Here is a 20,954-nt window from a genome sequence, read left to right as displayed (position 1 = left end):
TATCTTTCCCACACTAAATCTTTATGACAGGCATACTGAGCCTGAAATAAAAGATCGGATCCCACAGAAACCATCAGCTAATAACAATACTTACATGTTTAAGTACAAACTGAATGACATCTTTTTCACATCACAAATCATTCAAATGGGAGTTGGTTTCAAAATACAAACTACTGTATAGGCATTCTTATATTACATATATGTCTCAATATCTTTGCAAAGATTCTCTTAGGCTGGAAATTTAGGTATTAATTTTTTAAAAACAAAGAACAACAACAAAAGAGTCTACACAATCAACATGATTAAAAACTCTGCAAGAGATATAAAATTGACTTAAAATTAATGTACTACCAAAAAGAGTTCAGGATTTCAATGACTCTTTTTCTGTGAGGTTGAGCAAATAAATTAATAAGTGTCGGCTTTGGTAAGCCATCTAACATATGGCAATGGATTTTAACACTAATGTTGGAAGGCAGTACCAATACTTGGCTTGGTGGGCAATCTCAATGATTCAAAGTTGGTTAAGAGGCAACAATGTTCTTAAAATCAACATTTGAGAGTTCAAATAGCCATTCCAAAGTCTATGTACCAAGGTGCATGAGCCTTACTCTTTTGGTGAGCACTTCATTCCCCTATATGAAACCCATTCATTTTACTTTAGATAGAATCTTGACAAGTGAGGCTATCTGTATTACCAGTCTATACCAGACTAGAAACTGCCAATACTAAATGCAATAATACAGTTAACAGATAAAAGACACCAAAGTGTCAGTCAAGGGTTAGGGGTGGTGATGAGGAAGAACTACAAAAGGCAGAGATCATCACTTAAGTTACAGCATCCTAGAATTCTTCAATGCAGCAAATTATAGCTTATGTACCTCCTGGGAAAGTCCTTAACTCTTGGGAAGGAATAGGAAATTAAAGTATGTCTTGAGTCCACTACAACCTTTAATTGCTTTTAATGAAACTGATACTGACTTTTCAAGAAAATGCTAAATTAATCCAATACACTGTGTAAGAAAATAGAAACATTTATAATATTTTGGAAAACCTTTTATAACACAGTTTTTCAAAAAAAGAAATCTGACACTCCCACCCCAAAGGGCCAAGCTCCAATTATGCTGATCATTTAATTGGACTAGTTTGCTTTGTATCAATCCTGGATAATGACGCACCATAGAATAGCAGCCTTTACTAATTTGCCTTAAGCAGATTTTGAACTGTGGTATATGCAAATAATATGCTTTTATATGAGGTTTTAAATTATATTAGATGGCAACAGATTGCACAGTTGAATCACTAGGGTGATGTAAAGTGTTTAAAAATGTGCCATCACCATTAAGTAAACTGTAACTACCATGTGCCCAGGACTGTGCTAGAAGCTGAATTTATTAAGAATTAATTTGAAAAACTGCTTTCAAGACTGAGAAGGCATTCCAAAAGTCATTCATATTTTCAAAGGTTAAAGGAAATTTTAATTGCACAATACAGCCATTACATAACAGGCACAGAATACAGTTTTATGACTTGGATAATTTTTGTTTTTTAAGTGCACTAGCAACTCTATTTCTGAGTGCCATCAAATGCTTAAGCATATGAACACCTACATATTAAGAATGGAGTACCTCATCCACTCGTTTATCTCATCTAGTAAGTGTTTTAACACAGACTTGCCATTTAGTTTAGGGTGAGATTAAGCCACACTTTAGCATTTTTGTGTCAAGCAAAAACCAATTTCGGCAACGGAACTCATTTCCCCGGGTAATTTTTTTTTTCTTTTTTTCATGGCGAGCTACCAAATGGTAGATGCTAGAGTCAAAAAGAAAACTGACATCTGGGAGGTGTTGAGGGGGTGTTAATGGTTCTACTTGGATGTTTGGGGGGCGCTGAGGATACGATTTTCAAAACTGCAAATAGAAGGAGAAGAGGAAATTAGGGTTTCGTAAGATTCTCTCCTCCCTCCACTTTCTTGCCTCACCAATCCGTAGCCCCCTCCCCCCCAATTTAGAGGCGGGTTCAGCGAGACCAAGCTGCAGGAAACCGAGAGGCTTCGCAGCGCAGCCGCCCCGGCCTCGTGATGTAATTGTTATTTCTTACTCGGATACCGAACCAAGGAGAGCTGCTGAAAAAGTGGCAGCCCTGTTCCTTTTGCCTTGTCTTGTTGGGTCAGATCCTTCCCGGGATTGGTGTAGATTGGCTGGCGGACTCCGCTGGAGGTTTCGCAGTGACAAAGCAGCTGAAGATAAACCCTGCTCCTGGGTCCTACGTCCGTCCAGGGAGCTTGAGCGGGCGCTCCTCAGGTCTCCTTCCTAGTTTTCCTCTCCGAGTACTCCACGTTTATTACTGGGTGCCTACCAGGTGCTGTGCGTGGGGTCGAAGTGACCTAGCGTTATAGTGCCCGTGCACCCCAAGATTAAAGCAGGACACAGATCACAAGGAGGGGGATTTGGGGCTGGGTGAAAGGGAGCCAAGTGAACGCGTGTTGTGGGGTGAAAAGGGAGGAGGGAGACACTTAAGGCGCCAGCACCCAGGCGGGGACCCTGGAGCGTCTAGGGAGCCCGGATCCCATGCCGTGGCCCAAACGCGTGCCTTGGGGCTTGGGTAAGGAGAATGATCCCCCGGCCCCCAGGGAGGAGCTGTCCAGGGGGCTGGACAGAGCCGGGACCCAGAGAGGACGGCTCGGGCGCGACAAGCACCCACCTCTCCCGGCCCGCGCGATCCTCTCGCTGCCTCTGGGCCCTGAAGCCCTAGCCCGCCATCCAAGGGGCGGGCGAAGAAGAAGAAGAAGAAAAAAAAAAAAAAAAAACAGAAGGAACAGAGGGGTTCCCCACCTCACGCGAGCGCTGGGACCCGAGAGGCTTCCTCCGGCCTGGGTGACAATGGGAGGGAGGGGAAAAAAAGGGTTAAGAAACTTGGCTGAAGAGCTGAATGGCGTGGAGCGGCGAGGGGAGGGACTGGGCCGCGGCGGACTCAGCGGCGGAGGGAGGAGCGCGGCTGCGGGCGGGCGGCGAGCGAGGCGCTCAAAGTCAGCCTCGCAGACATTGCAGCAGAGCCCCGAACTCGGGAGGCGGCGGCGGCGGAGGAGGAGGCGGCGGCGAAGGCGGAGGGACGACCCGGCCCCACGCCCGCCCGCCCGCCCGCGCGCACCCGCCAGTGGCCTCGCGTCCGCCGCTGCGCTCGGCAGCGCTGCTGGTCGGAGGGAAGAGCTAGCCGGGCGGCGGGGAAGGACGGGGCGGCGGGGCGCCTTCGTGGAGTGAGCCTGACGGAGCCGGGGGCTCGGAGCCGCGGCGGCCTCGGGTGAGTGGCGACCGCAGCCGGGGGGACTCGGAGGAGCGGCCGCCGGCGCCGCCGGAAACGGCCTCCGAGCGCGGCCCGCGGCGGCGCTGGCGTTGGCCGGCAGGGCCGCGGGGGCGTCGGGGCGGCGAGGGCAGCGCGGCCCGCCAGGGGAGCGAACGCTGGCCGCAGGGAGGGCTCGGCGGTGGCGAGGAGCCCTAGTCGGGGAAATCCCGCCTCTGCTCCTGGGTCTTAACCACCCCGGGAACTCGGGGTCCGGGCAGCGGCGCCGCAAGTTGTGGAGTTAGCCCGGGGCTCGCCCGCCGTGCGTGCCAGCTCTGGGCCGAGGGGCGGCCGCCGAGGGTCGTGTGCGCCCTGCGTCTGGACTGGGGTCTTGCCCGCTCGGCTTGTCCCTTTGGCCCCAAGTCCGGGGCACTTCTCGCCGCGCGGCTGCCGGTACTGCTGCCCAGCAGCGTCCTGGGTGGCGCCGGGCACAGCTCCCCGCCTTTCGCTTGGGTGCCTCCCTGCTCTGTGCCAACCGATTCCCGACTAGGAAAAGTGAATTGGAAAAGGGACAGCGCTCTCAGCCTCAGGCCCGGCCTGCCGGCACTTGCTCGTCGCCTCCCGAGGGCGAGGCTCCCTGGACCCGAGGCCTCGGCCCTCGTTCTCCACCGGAGCCAGGACCGGCTGGCGTGTAGGGTGAGCCCGGTGGAAGTCCGGGAGGCTGCTTCTCTCTTCTGTGTCCTTACTACTATTGAGTGTGGTAGTTTTAGGAAGGGTTTAATGGAAATATTTCTACAGACTTTCCATCCTTTCCAAAGTAGTTCTCAAATTTTAATCAAGAGTTGGTGTCCAGTCTGGACGAACAAAGGAATCAACTGTGTTTTAGAGACGGATAAGCTGGGAGTCTGTGACACATGTTGATCTCGGAAGCATTCCAGGAGTTTCTATGTTCTATCACGTTAGTAATTTAATTGGATGCCGAAGGTAGTTAGGAAAAAAAAAAGTGCAGAATTACGGATACTTTTACGTTAAAAAAGTTTTTAATGGGACGTTTTATTTGGGAAAAATTAGGACTTTCTTAGGTTCAGGAACTTTTTAACTCGGTGGAACTGGGTTGGAGTTTGTCTCGGGTAATGTAAGTGTTTAAGTGTGGGATTGTGAGGAAAAAACTAGAGAAAGAGAGGCTACTATAGGTGTCCAAAGTAACATTAATTATGGGGTTACATACGTGTATGGGTGAATATACTTTCTATTTCTTGGGGGAACTCGTGAAACCAGGGGCTTTGGTAATTCATTCTTTATAAATTGCACTCAACCTGCTTATTAGTGAATCATAGGTTTAGCAAGTGGGTGGCATCTTCCAGATGAGATTATTCAATGTTTAATCATCAGTTTGCTACCTTTGTTGAAGAGACAGTGAAATAAGTACACTTTTTAAACAAATGGTGCTTCATCTGCCTGGCCTCTAAGTGTGAGTTGCTGCCTGGAGTGTGTTGAAATGTTTTTCAACTTCCAAGTTAGTTGTTCTGGTTTTGCCCAGTGGTTTGGTAATGTCCATAGAGTTTAAATGTTTTCAGGGAGCAGTGGCTACATCACCAGTAGTTAACTTTCTATGTCTGGACTTAGTTCCTAGAGACAAAGAAGGAGAATCAATCAATGAAGCAGCCACTACCTTGCAGGCTGTGGGATTGGTTACTTGAAGCTGTTTCATACTTTGGTGGAGAAAAACTGCTTTCCAAATTTACCCTTAGAAGCTCCCTAGATGTGTGAGTAAAGTACATGTATGTATATATTTTTAAAAAAGGACTTTTCCTGTTTTTGCACAAATGAATTCCTTACAGTGCCTTTGAGGTAGCTGAAAGTCAGGCTTACTGCCTATGAGAAGACTTGACTGACTTAAAACCACTTCTTACATGCATCTTCAAACTTGGTGGAACTTGGATTTTCCCGATTTAAACATCTTAAAACATTGTGAGTTCACAACAAAGGCGTGAGTAGAAGAGACTAAAGGCCCTTCTATCTCTTGCAGAAAACATGGTGATTAAAAAAACAACCTATACCACCACCTAGAGTCTGTTTGTTAGTTTATTGCTCCTGAAGTTTGCTTAAGTTGACATGTCTCTTGTGGTCTGATATAGTAAAAAAATGATTAGGAAGTGCAGGCTTTTGAAAGGCCATCCAAGAGAACAATTATTTAAGTAATAAATAGCAAGTGCCAATTTAAATTATACGTGCCACCTTTAAAATAGAAAATCATGACATACCAAGTTGAGTGGGCTATTCTCCAAAAGATATTAATTCAAAAGAATTTAAAACGGAATTTTTAGCTCATGCTTCAGGATGGCTCTGACTGCTTAAACATTTTCTGTATTGTTATTAGGTATTCAAGAAATCTTACAAATTAAATACTATTAGATCTATTTGAAGTCCAGGTAGAACAAAAGCTATGATAAAAATATAGGAGAGCATTAAAACTATAGAAATTCTGGAATCTGAGGAGGTTAGAGAAAATGTAAGCTATACTAGAGTTATGGTTCAGAGATGTCAGAGGGAAACCTGTGTTAAATAAAATGGTTATCTATTTTGCTGGTAGTTTATGTGTAGTTAAGCAGTCTGCTAAATGGAAGACCTTAGGGAGGCAGCTTTGTTGCCCTGTGGCTTATCATAGTGTCCAAAGAGGAAGTAATGTTCCTTCTTTAAAGGGTAGTCTGAGAGAAAGATGGCCTCCAAGATCTTTAATTAAATACCAGTTGAACAGAGAGAACTAGAGCACTGTATTAATTCTGTCAAACATCACTATTTTAGAACATTGAGGACAACTAAAAATGAATTAACTCATCTCTGAAAGCAGAGTTTTATGAAAGGTGACAGATGAGGCAAAATATGTCATTCTAATGGAACAAATAGGAAGATAAGGAGATAGGCCATCCTTGGCTTGCTATGCTAGGAAGAAGGTTGTTATTGATTGTGCAAATTCCATGCATACTAGTCCTAGGAGACCATGATGGACAAGTAATTTTAAATCATGGTGGCTGAGGATATATGAACTTAAAGGAATTAGGTTTTTAATTTTAAAACATAAAGATTGTTTTGAGTGTTCTAGAAAGGCAATAATAGTTATGTGTATCAAGTTAAAAGATAATTCTGTTCGAATTAAGTTTAAAACATCTAATTTTTATCAAGAAATCTGTTTAAATTGTGATAGGGTTAATTTTGCTTTTGAGACTTTAGATTGTTTGACACAGACTTTAAAGTGTAGTTTCATAGAGAAGAGTTTGATTTCTTTTCCCCCTTCCCTCTCTCACCTTCCCCTTCTCTAAAGTAAACAGCTTCTACATCTTTGGATGTTTTCTTCTCTTCCATGAAGATTGGCTTAGTTTGTAACTTTGCTTTTTGTCTGTGGTGAAATGAAGTGTCTTTACTTATGTACTTTCTTCCTCTGCCCTTTGAAGTGATTGATACACAATCAAGTGGATTTTGTTTTTTAATAATTTACTTTTGCATAGGTAATGACTGAAGAGAAAGCATTTGCTCTTCTTAACAAAGCCCAATGTGCTATTTCTTCCAACTGGAGAAATGTTTTTATTTAAAAAAAAGAAGGTTGACTAGTATGGAAAAGAAAAGAACATTTTCAGGAGAATAGGTTGAGTTTCAGGATGTCGGAGTTTTAGTCTGATTTAAATTGTTCAGGATTCATTTCCTTAAGTTGTAGTCCTTTCAGGGGACAGTGAGGGGTGGGAGAGGAGCAAACTCATTCAGTAGGATTTAGATAACACAACAATCAGAAATATAATACTAGAATGGTCACCAAGACTTGAGAAGGTGAAAACCAAGGTGTCAGATGATGAAGCCAGTGGACTGGAGCTGAGGATTATGTCCAGAGGTTGGACTAAACAAAAAGCAAATGGAGAAGAGAGATCTTGTTTCCCTATTCTGTTTGCATCTGATGCTGAAGCAGGGACATGGTAATGGATTCCCTTTTATGAGGCCAGCAATATTATATAAATGTTATATGTGCAATATTATATAAATATTATATTTTATGAGGCTGGCAATATTATATAAATAGTGGTCGTTTGAGGGAGAGAAGTGACAAGTACCCCATTTGTGCATGTGCACGCTGTGTTTTCGAATGTCTCAAGTGTATCCAACATAGCGGATAAAAAATGGGTACCATAATGGAGACAAGAGTTGGAAAAAAAATGAAGAATATTAGGTCACTTTTTCTTTAATCCATTCTTTTAAGATCTGTAGTTTTTCAGGGCTGTTTGTCAACATGGAAAACTATTGGGAGTTTTGAGGTTTGGGTAGTAAACTGGATAATTCTTTTATGGGAACTCTAATAAAGATAATAGATAAACAACTACAGAAAGAACTTTTCTCTAAGCACACTATCTTATTATTCAAGGTAGGGGGAAAATTGAGACCAAAGAGACCTGTGATTTTACTGTGTTTCCTTGAAAATTATTATATTGCTGTACATCTATTTTTTTCTTCCTTGAAATTTAAGCTTCAATCTGATGGATGCTGAAATATGTAGGGTTCTAAAGATTGGAGTTTATTTAGAAGAACACTTTTCTTTCATTTTTCTACAGCTGTGAAAGGTAGTTTTAAGTTTTCTTTCGGTTCCTGAGAGGAGTAGAGAGTTACACTAATTTTTAAAACTATTATGCTAAATACTCTATCATAGAACTTTGAAATTCAACTTGAACTCATGCTTTCTTGCAACTATTACAAGTAAAGCATTACAAAACTTGTAGAATTATAGGTTATCAATACAAATGAAAAAATTTTCCTTAAAGTCATAAAACAGAAGGACATTTTAAAAATGTGAAAATCTTTTACCATTGTATTAGAATTTTGTTGAAATCAATACCTTGAACCATGCAAAGGATATTTAGCATAGAACTCTAGCAGTATTATAATGAAACAGATTTGAAGAATTTCAAAGGCTGGTAACTCAAATATGGAGAAAAATTATTACTCTTTGAGGTTGTGGAAAAAAGGGTTCCCACTATATACTTAGTAACCTTGAATTTTTTAAAAAAACTATGCCGGTTTTATGATGGTGTGTTCTTGAAGGTGATGGTATAGATAATTATTTGTTAAAGAAATTAGGATTCATCTTATTTGTTTTGGTTTAAATTATTTTAAGAAGAACATCAGCGTGTGTTGAAACTTGACTGGAAAGATGATTATGGCCTTCATCTATTCTCCCTCTCTCCTTCCCACTCTTACTTCTCTCAGTTAATAGAGCTAGGTTAAAAAAGGGTTTTGTTAAGACAGTTGGAAATAGAAATGCTTCTTTTATAGGATTAATAGTTGGGTTTGAAACTACAAGCTTACCATGGTTCACTGTCCCCAGAAAAATTTTAATTTTTCATACCTCAGGGAATAAAAGCTCTAAATTAAAATCCATCTTGCCTCTAACTTTGTGTTGTTTAGCAGATATACCTTTAAGGATGAAAAGAAGAGATCCTTATTTATCTTATATTCTGTGTGACTAAGCCTAGGGTTTCAAGAAATATTAAACTAGAAGCCTGCTAGGAATTTGAGTCATCAGCTTAAGACACCACTGGGACAGGACAACTCTGATTGACCTGATGCTGGTGTTTATTCAGAGCTTTGGGGGAAAGGAGTCTTCACCCTTGGACTTTTAATTAAGAAAGTCATTTCTCAGTCACCTGTTAAATGATAGTCAGGGCTACTCCTTGTTTTCAAACCTGTAGTTTTCATCTCCGTGAGGCATTGAGGGCAACTCAGGAACTAAGGAGTTTGGAGCTTATGTTGTTAGTAGTTTAATTTGGTTATTTTACTTATATTCTTTATTAGCTGTGTAAGGGGACTGAATAAAGTCTGGTGATCAGCTTTAGACAATAAGAGAAAAGTTTAGTTAAGTCACATAGTGGCTAAAGTAGCTTATGGTTATATGCTTTTAATTATTGAATTTGCCTAAACATGTGTAAACATGTTCAGTGTTTACTGCATTAAAAAAGTCAAATACTAATTTAGCATTGCAGTAGTAAGATAGGAAATTATAACCAGTCTTAAAATGAGAATAGTATTATAATATTGTGGTGCTTAATGACCCAGTGTGGGTATGTCACAGGGCACTATCAAAATTTGAGAATTAGAAGTTCAGAATAAAAATGGGACTTCTCTCTTGAGGATTTTCTAGAAATGGGGAGAGATGAAATGTTTAAGGGATGGTAACAGGATGGTGAAAAGCACACTTCCTTAAGTTTTTTTTAATTCCTGAATTTATGAGTTTATAGTAAGTCTTTAATGGAGGTGAGGACAGAAAAAGGTGGAGGATATCAATAAAATGTATTTGGAAATGTGTGAAACACTCCAAATGAGAAGTTAGAAATATCCTCAAAAGGAATTAATCACTGTTGCAGTTTTCCCCCCCTCAAGGGAATATTTACACAAAGGGTCAGGTAGGCTTAGGTTTGATTATTGAAAAACATAGTATTTGTGTTTTGTTATTTCATGTTTATTTTCCTAGTTTAGGTTCTGCTACTAAATCAGTATATGACATAGGTAAATAGAAAGTCCTTTTATCTCTTTCTTTATCTGTAGAAAGGGGTAGATTTTCTTCAGTTCTAAAATTCTGATTTTATACATCAATAAAATCAATTTTTAAAATAATAATAATGATTTCAAACCTGTGATTTTTTTTTTTAAAGTAGAGATGATTGGGTAAGAACTTGGAATGTAACCAAGTTGTTTAGTTACTTGCCTTTTGCCTTTTCCTTCTGTTTTTTTTTTTTTTTTTTTTTTTTGAAAGGAGGAGCAGGAAAAGGAAGAGAAGTGGTATTCTGGGGGCAAAGCATGTGAACCAGACATAGTGCTGGCTAGTTTGCACGAATTTTCTCTTTTAATCCTTACAATTCCCCTGAGACATTTAAGTATCATTTTCTCTAGTTTGTAGATAAACCCATTCTGAAAGATGCCAGAGTAACTTGCCTGAGGTCACAAAGTTAATTTCATTAATTTGATTTTCCATGAGAATATGCCATCCTTTGAGAAGAAAAGCAGTTCACCATCTGATTTTCAGGAAGTCATTAAAAACCTTGCTCCCCACCTGGTAGCCATGAATCTTAGGCATCAGATCCAAGCCTCCCAGCCTGGGTTCTCAATCAGTTTTACTGGGAAGGCACATTGTTGCCAATTGATTCTGCAGCAGTTTTTATTAGTTCTATCATCTGTGTGTCACTAGAGAAAAACGTGGTCACCAAGGGCAGCTGTAGGGGTGCTTTTTCCTTCAGTGCTAGCTCTTGTGATGTGTACTACAAAATTATCATAATGTTCTTTGGGACAGTAAAAGCAACTATGTTTCTTGATATAATTCATTAAAATAGCTTGTTATGGTCTTAATCCAGGTGTTCCCAAACACTTGAAGTTGTCCACTTCAAGGAACAGTTATAGCAAATTCAGAGCCAACTCTTACCATTCTCAAGGTGATTTTTTTAAATTATCCTGTCTTCACCTATAATAATTTTGTTAAAAACTATGCTATCCTAATAAACTAGTCTCTCTATTACAAAGAAGAAATCAATAGTGCATTTGTGAATTATTGGAAGGAAGCACAAGTAGAGAAATGAGGAGTAGCTGGCTTCAGTTTGGGAACAGACCACAGTGAGGAAGGAGACTTTTGAGTTTTAAGGAGGTCAGTGGTACATATTGTATCTTTAAGTGCACACCAGGCATGTGTTTTTATTGTTGAGGCCATGAGAAGTGGAGCTATGAACCTCCCCACCTCTTTTTACTTGCCTTATTTAAAATTTATGGAATTTAGAACCCCAAAACCACTGTTGCTGAATGACTCCCCGTATCCTAAAAAGTACAAATTAAAACTATATTGTAGACACAGGTTGAATAATCAGATACACATAAGTAATATTTTCTAGTATGCTTTAGATTTTGATTTGCCAAGTAAATTTTGGAAAAAAAAGGATTTGTATAAAAGCTGCAAAGGAAACATTTTGCTTCTATCTTTTATTAAGAGAATGTATTGTATTTTTGCCAAATAAGAGAGATACTGACAAAGTGAACAATCTGGGGTGGGGGGAGTCTTCTTTTTCAGATATGTATTTATATTAATCCCCTAACCCATCCATGCCTTTTAAAAAATTATTCAAAATAAACTGAATCTACATAATGCCAAACATAAGGGTTGAAATGAGAGTTTTAATTTACCATCTGGTTCTTTCCCAGTGTCTGGTTGTTTATTACTGAGGCAGAACCAAGGTAATACATAGCTTTGTTGAAAAACTACTCTCACCTCTCCTGATAATATTTGGCTAATGTGGATCAATGTCTCATTTTCTTTATTTCCTTTTTTTTTTAAAACCTTAAATTTCTTTTGCTTGGACTTTCATACATTGAAGTAATTTCTTAGAATCTTTTAGATTTTTCCTGCTGGAAGAGAATTTGATAAAAGCTCTAGGTCTATGAATTTAAACATACTGGTCTTAAGGCCTCCTGTCCTACTTCCCCAATATCAAACAAGTTATTTTATAGAGCCATCTTGCTTATGGAAAAGCACCATCAGTATACATTGTAAATCAAATAGTGCTAAAATGCTAAAATGTACCTAGCACTTAATGCACCAATTTTTTTCTCTTGATCCTCCTTCTTTGTGTATTTTTATTTCTTTTTTTACCCTGTTTTCCCTTATAATATAATTTCTCACCTGTCTTTTAAAAATTTTTTTTAATTGCCAGGGGAATTCATGTGATATAATTGGGTAAACGATTCATTATCTTCCAGTAGTTTTTGTTATTGTTGTTAATCTAAAATTTCCAAAACAATTATTATATGCATTTTACAGAGGAGAAAATTAAAAGTCATTCATCTAAGCAGTTGGGTATACCCAAAATGAGAAGTCAAATCTTGATTGATTTCATATTTGTTTGTTTTGATTAAGGCTGTTCTAGAAAGAAGGGTTTGTGTACCAGGTGTTAAGAAATAATTAATAACCTTTCCGGAGGATCCAGCAGTAAATCCAAGTTAAGCCCAAGGAAGGATCTGTAATAATTGGTACTGAGTCTTGAGAAGTAGTGAGAAGGAGCCTACTACATCATCCCTGTTCTGGTACCTAATTTCTTCTCCTGGTCCCAAGAAGTCCTACGGTTCATTTCGTAATTCTAGTACCTAGAACTAGCAATATAACTTCCAGGCTGAGAATTTTAAACAGGATTTTTATAGTACAGGTGTGTATACAAACTGTTTACGTGTTCTGTACATTTTGAGTTCTATTTAGAAAGCAGTGGGGAAACTTCCCATTTGTTGATTAATTCAGTCAGGCACTTACAGTTTATTGGTGTGACCAGAACACTTGCAGCCAACTCTACTTTTTTACTGACAAGTAATTTTCTACAACTATCAATGGAGGTGCTTGTTTCTTTTTGTTCAGTTGGGAACATAATGCAAAGGTTATGGACCCCTTGCCTGCATTCTCTTATGAAAAGGTAATAAATAAGATTAAGGGGACACCACTGTGTAGAAGAGTGGTGATAATGTGCCTTGAGCCAAGTGTACCTGGGTCCATACCCCTAAGAAGAGAGCAAAAGGAAGGAAACCTAATTGCAGCCTGTTGTATGGGCCTGGACATGTGTCCGACTGGACATGTGTCCAACCTTGGTAAAGCAGAATGGACAGGAATATTATTATTCTCATGAGGCAGTGGGCAAGAGTTTAGTGGCTTACTACAGTCTCCAGTTCTCTTAACAAGATCATGTTTTTCTCTCAGCTTCATGTGCTCCCTGATTGTAATAGTCACAGTTGTTGTATGTCTGATTTCCACAGTGGACTGTAAGCTGGGTGAATAGGAGCTTATTCAGCAGCGTACTGTCAGTGTCAGTGCCCAGTGCCTGGTACGTACAAGACTGTCTATAAACATTTGTTGAATTGAACTGTACCAGTCCCACTTATTGGTAAAACCTGGCTCATTTAGGTCAGGCATAGAACCTTTATATATTTTTATATAATAGCTATTGATATTATGTGTAACTTACGAATAATAGCTGTTGTACATTTTTCTTTAGTCTACTTAACACTTCTAAAAGGAATAATAATGCTTTCTTAAAATTTATCATTTTCTTTCCGGTCATATTAATTTTGAGGGAAAAAGTGAAAGTGTTGATAACATAATTAATTGGCACTTAAAATAATTTGTTTTTTATAATACTAAATTTCTTCAAAAATAAACCAGTTATAATATATTTGGGGGCAATATTCATTTCTTTCTTCCTTTTTTTTTTTTGATAAGGAAATGAAACAAAGCATTTCAGAGTCTTCCAGGTAGTTTCCTTAGTTTCACTTCCAGTAGTCAAAAGGACCCATCAGCTTGGTCCATTTAATTGCATTGGATTTGACTGCTTTGGTGGGTGGAGACATCTTAAAATTTCCTGTCTAGAATTTATTTTTGTGGTCAATAACCTTAGAAGTTAGAGGGTATCAAGAACAACTTATGTTTCAAAATCTGTTAGTTGTAGGACTTAAAGTAGTAAATTAAGCCCTTTAGTTATATTTTAAGATCCAGAATTTGGTCTTCACTAGAGGTGAATTTCTTCACTGTTAGAATGTCATCATTTTCAACTACATTAATATATAGTTAGTAGGAGGCAGAAAATAAAATTTATATTGAAATGGAGCTCAGAATTTTCTAGATGAAAAATTTCTTTTCAAATGCCAAAAATATAAATTATCTGGATAAATATTTATAGCATTGATTTTAACAAATGCTGTTAAAATAACTTTAACCTAGTTTTCTGTTTTGTGAAGACAAAGATTTTCACCAAACATTACCTTAAATGTCTGTGTAAACTAGAAAAACATCTCTCATGGCTCACATATTATTCTGTGTATTTACATGCTTATAGGTTATAGCAAAAGAAGAAAAAGCTAATGAACTAATGTTCAAAGTAAAAGGGTAGAAAAATGAGCATATTTATATCTTGTGGTATATTCTACTTTGTGCTTTTACCAGCTCTTGTCCTGAGTATTGGAGCTTCTTTCCCTTCATTGTTCATTAGGTCAGGTCATATGTTAGAGGGTACATGAGCTTTCGTATGGTAGTGTAAAGTTCCCATTGTTGGATTCCTCAGCAGACACCCACACTTAATTTCTATTTTATAAACTAAAACTTATAACTAAGACATGATGCCTCATTTAATCTCCATTGTAGTGACAAAGGCAAATGAGACTGGATTTGCTGGTTCCCCTGCTACAAGCGTTTATTTAGTTCTGACCAGTTATCTACCTCAATCTTTTACATTTTACACATCTTTGTGTTTTCCTTCTGATGATGCCAGAGAATACTTTTTTTTTTTTAAGGTATCATTCTAATAACATGAATTCATTCACCTTGATTTTAAACTCTTATGCCATATTCTTTCAGACGCTGTCCACACTAAAAAAGTAGTACATTCTCTCTTTGGGCTTATTCATTGTTTTAGCACAATTCTAGATGATCTTGCTTTTGCAAAATTGTATGTTCCATGTAATGGCAGGTTACTTTAAACCTGTAAGGTTTGGGGTTGTTAAAGGCAAAAGCTGGCAATAGAGGTTAATATTGAGCATAGGTAAAAATGAGCCTTTGGGCAGTCGACCAAAAAAGATAAAATCTTACTTTAAACCTTTTGAAAATTTAAACTTAATATGCATTTCCTCACAGCCCCTATATAATTTTTAAATTTTATGTTACTGATTCTTAAGTTGTTTCTTGTGGCATAGTGAGAGTGGTAAGAATTTTTTACTAGTTGCATGAAGTAAATGGAAAGAGAAAAGATAACATACAGTATTATATGATAACACTATCACTGTGATGATTACATGTTTGGACTATATTTTATTTTATTTTGAATGTTAAATTTTTTTTAGTTTTTTTTTTTTTTTTTTGTAAAAGTAAACAGCAATGCATGTGTATATAGGTATAAAGAAGACATCTTGGAAATATGCACCTGTGAATTTGCCCTATGAGAATAAGTAACAAGCTGTAGTTGCTTTCTGTGGCTTTAGTCATTGACTGTGTTGAATACTTCAGTGAAACATCTGAAAGAAAATAATTCTATTTGTATATATTGCTTTATTACCTTGTGAATGTTGCAGGATTTAGCAGTTTTTAATGGCCATGGCTATTTTTAAAAAGGGACAAAAGAAGTAGTGTGGGGATAGGAAGTTTTGGTGTATAGAAGGAGGAAGGAAAATTTATTTCTAAAATGTATTGAAGTCACCATTTATTTTGTTTTAGGCCTATTTGTGTAATGTATTCTAGAGGATGCTGAAAGGTAATAATTTGTGGTAAAAATATTAGTATCCTTAATGCTGGGTGGTTGAACTATTAATCCAGAGATACCGTGGAGAATAAAGAATTAGAGCTAGGGATTAGATAGGTTTTAGCATGGGTTTGTTGTGGGAAAGCTATGAAATGGGCAAGTAATTTTATGTTTTCTGGCCTCACTTTCTTTTGTAAAATAAGGGGGTTGGACTAGAATGACAATTTGATTCCCCTTAACTTAATAGAAATCAGCATTACTTTAAAAGTGAGGTTTTATTTTCAATTGCATTGAGTATCAGAGTGCATAGAACTTAAGGCTGGGGGGATATCCCTTTTGATTTTTTGAGCTTGGCATTTAATATTTTACAGCAAAGTTTTTAGTTTAACATAATTGAACTTGTACTAGATAGGGTTAATAGGCTAGAACAAAAGGTCAAAGCATAAGGCATTAGGCTTAATTAAGGGAGAGCAGGAGTGGCAGGAGTGTGTGACAGTTAAATGGGTTTCCCACAGACTAATGTCGGTTACAGTGCAACCATGCCTCAACTTAAGTGGGTTATTTTGTGCAAAGGGCAGCAGTGATTAGCAGTTTGACATGCCAGACACTTCTGGCCAATCCCATCTGTTTTAGAGGTTAAAAAAGCACACCTTTATGAGCTGATGGATTGATTTGTGTGCCCGTCTGGTAAAGATTAGAAGTCCAAGGCCAATGCAGTAAATGTCAGTTATAGAATATTGTACTTTCTTGGTTGGCTCATTGTTGTAACCGCCAACTGTTTTATAATGGGGGATAACTGCTGTTTATAGAGTTGAGTGCAAGATGGGTGGGGGAACAGGTGAGGGAGGAAGAAATATATTTCCCAGATGAAATTGTACATTAATATATTCTGTAGCAGGTGCTTCAAATTCTATGGAATCTTTTTGACCAGTTCCTTACAGTTTGAGTCACTTTGTTCTTTTATGTTATCTGAGCAACATTGTCAGTCCAAGACTTAATTGTGTATACAGAATTGATAGATTTCTTTATTTAGGCATCTCTTTTTCAAGCTAATTGATACTTTGTTTTCATATCCTTATATATATTTTAAAAAGTGTAGTATTTTGTTCAGCTACCATCTGGGGAAGGGAAAAGAGGAAATGAAGACAGGCTTGCACACACAGGCTCACATTTATGTGCTTAGTCAGGTGCAATCACAAAAGGAGACACAGAAGCTCAAAAAACGAGATTATTATACTCACTCATCCCAGAAGCTATGCCATGTCATGCTATACAGGCTGACATAGGAAAGCACTGGTCAGGAGGCACTACGGAAGAGCCCAGGCTGTGTCCTTTATTGGAATCTCCTAGAAGGGTAAGGCAGTGCAGGGTCACCAAATTTAGGTTTGACTAGTTTGAATAAGCTATAGGTAGATGATAATAGTAATAAACTATAATAATAGTTTAAATATAATAGTAATAGTTATAGTAATAGTAATAGTTTAAATATAATAGTAATAGTTTGAATAACTAACTTACAGTTAACTAATAACTTACAGGTCCCTATTTTACTTGGTTCTTGATCCTTGGGTGATGTGAAGGCAAAGGAATATTGCCCTCTGAGGTGTGTGAGCCAGAAGAAGGAGATATGGTTTGAACTGGTTAGTTTGCATATCAAAGGCATGGTGGGGCTGAGCTCTTTGCACAATCTCTTAAGAATTGTCTTGCCCCCAAAGAGATAGTCTACCCAGCCAGTAAGATCTTTCAATTGTCAGAACATCATAATATACAAAAAATAAGAAATAAAATATATGAACAACACACACATGCATACCTGCTTTGTAGGTGGGGTTTACAATAGTCTCCTGAGATTGAAATGTAGCTGAACCTAAATTTAGGCTTATTTCTTTCTTCACTGAAAGCTGTATGATGCCATTAATACAGTTTATTTCAGTTCAAGATTGTAGCCCATTTAAATATACACAGAGACTAGGTTGTGGTTATAAAAATTGACTTCAACATCTTCTGATCTGTAAGGAAAAGAAAATTGTGATATTTTGTGGTTGAAGTAGAACTTCAGAATTATTGTAATTAATGAACTCAGGAATATAAAGCACTCAGTACCTTGGGGTGGGCAAAGAAGTGTTTGCAGGAAAAAGAATGTTATCTTTATCAGAAGTGTGTTTTCAATCTGAGACTTCAGTTCAAATAAAAGTGTAACCAGAAACATTGAAAATAGCAGAGGAAGCTTCTAGTTGGCCCCACATGTTCTTATCCTTGTGAAAAAAGGTGAGCCAGGAGTTTCCTCATACAGTTAAAATTTCCTTATCTGATCCTGAATTGCTTCTTATAGAAATAAAATTAAAATACCTAAAGATGATGTGTTCACTGAAAGTCGTATGTAGATAATAATAGTAACTAGTATTTTATTAACTACATGTATACATTTATTTTAAAACTAAGCTAATTCAGAGTGCATTGGTTTGATTTATAGGTAGAAATTGAGAGATTTGGGTTTTGATTTTAAAAGGACAAAGTAACATGGTGTTGGAGTTTATTTAGGAAAATGGTCCTTAAATATGTATTCATACTTGTTCTCTGGGGAGAAGTATCAATTGAAATGGTTTTGATCTAATACATAGTTACCTGAAAAAAAATCTTGCCCTTTTCTGTAGGGAGAGAAGATGAAGATGCATAAATTTTATAATATCATTACTTCTCTTTGACTAAATCATTTTTAAATTGCCAAAGATTGGCTTGAGTAGTCTAAAAGTGCTTGGGTAGTAAATTAAATAAGGAAGATGTACCTAATTTAATGGACAGAAGCTTCTTCAGTGAATCTCCTGGTGATGTTATATTAAACCTAAAATAAATACTTGAAGTTCTATTGTGCTAATACTGTAAACATTTTTAAAGTACTAAAGATCGTAGATCCTATCCTTTTGGTTTCCTTCTTTTTTTCTCCAGTTCAAATGCCAATAATATCTAGTTTGTGTTAGAATTGTATTTTACTAATGGTAACTGTTTTATAGGGTTAACTTATTTTTATGCATTTTAATATATTTTGAGATTTTGAATACACATTGTCCTCTGTGATACATGGTGATTTCTGTCAATCCATTGTATTTCCTTTCTTTTTACTAAGGCAGTATTATTGAATTTGAGACATGTAAAGTATGTTTCTCTAAGCCAGTTCATGGAACATAGGATTCTGTAGCTTATATAAAATGAAAGCAGAAATTCTTAATATATTTAGCATCCTGTGTTTGTAGTTATTTCCCTAAAACTATAGCCTTATAATCTGAGTTTTAGTTTTTCGAAATTTTTTATATGACAGTGGAAAAAATAATAGTTCTATTTTGTGTTTTGATCTTAAATGCTGATAGGGTATATATTCTTTTCTTCCTTTAGGCAGATTAATAAGAATGCCATAATGTATATTATACATTTATTGAAATATATAGTCTTAGTACACATGTTATTTATCTCTTTGATGTGTGTGTATATATTTTTTTGTGTGTGATATATTTCAAAGAGAGATGTCTGCACCTGTTGATTGCATTAAGCATTTGATATCTCCTAATGAGGGATGGAAAAAGGTGCTTCACAGTGTTTTAAGTGGATCATTCTTCCTCTGCAAATTGCATACATTCTACTTTTTTGTATTCAGTGACCTTGTAGTCAGTGACTTCAGCCCAGAATAGTTTCAAAGTCATGTAAATGAATGCAATTAAGGTATTGCTTATCATCTTACGTAGTTCAGATGGAACCTTATTGGATAGAGAGAGTTGTTTGCTTTATGAGGAAGGTCAAAATAAGGTTAAATTTTATTACATAAAATGATTTGGTAATGTTTTTATTTAGCTGCTGAAAAAGTAGTGTCCTAATAGGAAATGATAATGCTTCCCCCCACCCCCAAACACCTGGATGTCTTTTCAGAGTTTCGTTTGTTTTTTTCTCTCTAGTTCTAAACACCATTTTAAGGAGATACCCTTTGTCTACTTCTAAGATCTTGGGAATAGTCTGCTCTTGGTTATGATTTTAGGAGTCTTTGATTTATATATATAGGGGACATTCCCTGCTGCTGATGAAAGGTGGCTTTGGCATTGCTGACGTATGTACTTAGAGGATTTGTGTTAATGTCCTGTTGCCAGCCAGTTGGTACAGGACCTCAGAGTGGTACTAGAGTCCAGCATCATGTACAGAAGGGAGACCTGCCACATATTCAGGGTTGGGAGAGCACTGATGTATATACTTAAAGTCTTACTGATGAAGAACTGTGAGTAAGGATGTACAGGAATAAAGTAATTAAAATAAAAACAGTATTCTTCATTGTTATTGGTCCATATACCTCCTTCCTTTCCTTTTGTGGTAATTGTTTTTACTTAAGCATGTTCTGTTAATTGAATTTAGCAGACATTTAGTAAGCACTAGCTATGATGTTTTGTACCACAGAAAGTATTGGGGGGGAATCAAAGAATAATAAGGGCTCAGCAGTCACGGGGAGAATAACAATCAGCATGATACAGAGAAGGCAATTTAGGTTGAAAAGCCTACTTGACTGGGATGTTCAGGGAGTATAACTCTAAAAAAACTGGTACTTCTGTGTGGTTTCAAGGAGGCTGAAGGACCCTGGTAAAATGAAGTGGTAATAAAAAACAACTATTTTGGGAGGTTAGAATTCAGGTTTATGGGTTTATTTTAGTTGAAGCTATAGTCCTAGAGAACTGATCATGAGTTATGGGCTAGGATTTTAAGAGTTCTAGCAGTGTTTAAGAGTTCTAGCAGTGTAGTTAGTACAGAGCGGATGCAGGTGGAGTGTGCTGTGGTGGGATCCGGGAGTGAATATCACACCTTCCTTGTCACCAGCTAGCTTTGCTGTCCATTGGTCTTTGATCAAGTCAAAGTCTCCTCAAACACCACAGTATTAAAGTGTAGACACTGTCTCTGACTGGACAGAAACTTTCACCCACTCTTTTTTTCTGAAAGTGTAAACTTTCCTACATGTCAGTGTCGTTCTTTCTCTAGGGTGGTTCTCATTCTGAGTTTGACATTTTCTGTTCTTTTTGGTCTAGAGAAGAAATGTGTTTCAAACACCGTGATGTCAGATAATCCTGAGACTCTTTCTCCAAAAATCCTTGAGGGAAATTTCTCTTTATTCTTGACATTAGTTTCTTATATCCTTAAGAACAGGTGACAATTTTTACATTAAGGTTAAGTCATGTAGTATATTTTTATGAATAATTCTGTAATACAGTTTGTTTCATCAGATTCAGTCAATAACTATGCTTAAGGAAAGCACATATAAGAATACTTTATATTTTGATATACATCTTTTTTGTTTTTTTCCATAATGGTTTGAGTAATTAAAATTCCATTTTAAAACAAGCTGTTAATTTTTTGAGATAAGATATA

The 20,954-nt window shown here is 37.6% G+C and overlaps 1 protein-coding gene and 1 long non-coding RNA gene across 2 annotated transcripts in view; one reads left to right on the top strand and one right to left on the bottom strand.

Moving 5' to 3' along the window:
* On the bottom strand, window positions 1-2,719 carry LOC124993084 (uncharacterized). Its single transcript, XR_007110245.1, has 2 exons — window positions 2,098-2,719; window positions 1-1,907 (listed from the first exon to the last, which is right to left on the bottom strand). It is a non-coding gene; the product is annotated as an uncharacterized LOC124993084 (long non-coding RNA).
* Window positions 2,720-3,009: 290 nt separating this feature from the next.
* Window positions 3,010-20,954, top strand: part of Nrip1 (nuclear receptor interacting protein 1) — a 76,562-nt gene continuing 58,617 nt past the window's right edge. Inside the window, exon 1 of the mRNA XM_047564207.1 lies at window positions 3,010-3,297. The gene's annotated coding sequence lies outside the window, so the exon portion shown is untranslated. The remainder of the gene's footprint in view (window positions 3,298-20,954) is intronic.

This window comes from Sciurus carolinensis, chromosome 9 (genome assembly GCF_902686445.1).
Source record: "Sciurus carolinensis chromosome 9, mSciCar1.2, whole genome shotgun sequence".
Taxonomy (NCBI): domain Eukaryota; kingdom Metazoa; phylum Chordata; class Mammalia; order Rodentia; family Sciuridae; genus Sciurus; species Sciurus carolinensis.
Note: the sequence above shows the minus strand (reverse complement) of the source record. Positions and strands in the feature narration are given on the sequence as shown.